The 304-nt window shown below is 59.9% G+C and overlaps 1 protein-coding gene across 1 annotated transcript in view; it reads left to right on the top strand.

Moving 5' to 3' along the window:
* GRIN3B (glutamate ionotropic receptor NMDA type subunit 3B) overlaps positions 1 to 304 on the top strand; it is a 14077-nt gene that overhangs the window by 11428 nt on the left and 2345 nt on the right. The window lies entirely within an intron of this gene.

Raw genomic sequence — 304 nt, 5'->3', positions numbered from 1 at the left:
GCACTAAACCACACTGGGCTGTGTAGCTGCAGGCACTTGGCAGACCAAGGGGCACGGTGTGGCTTTAGAGCCCTGAGAAAAAACCCCAGTCAGCCGGGCCCGGGCGGTCCAGGTTCATAGGCCAGCTCTGTTACCTTGCCCAAGTTCCTCCAGCTTTCAATGGAGTGACAAGCCCTCCTGAGGCTCGGCTGCTGCAGTGACGGGGCTAGAGGGGGCAGGAGCCCAGGGCTTTTATTCATTATTTGCAGGGCCGGTGCAAGGAAGTTTCGCACCCTAGGCGAAACTTCCACCTTGCACCCCCCCC

The sequence above is a fragment of the Terrapene carolina genome, unplaced genomic scaffold (assembly GCF_002925995.2).
Source record: "Terrapene carolina triunguis isolate 2854851 unplaced genomic scaffold, T_m_triunguis-2.0 Scaffold194, whole genome shotgun sequence".
In the NCBI taxonomy this organism is placed as follows: Eukaryota; Metazoa; Chordata; order Testudines; family Emydidae; genus Terrapene; species Terrapene triunguis.
Note: the sequence above shows the minus strand (reverse complement) of the source record. Positions and strands in the feature narration are given on the sequence as shown.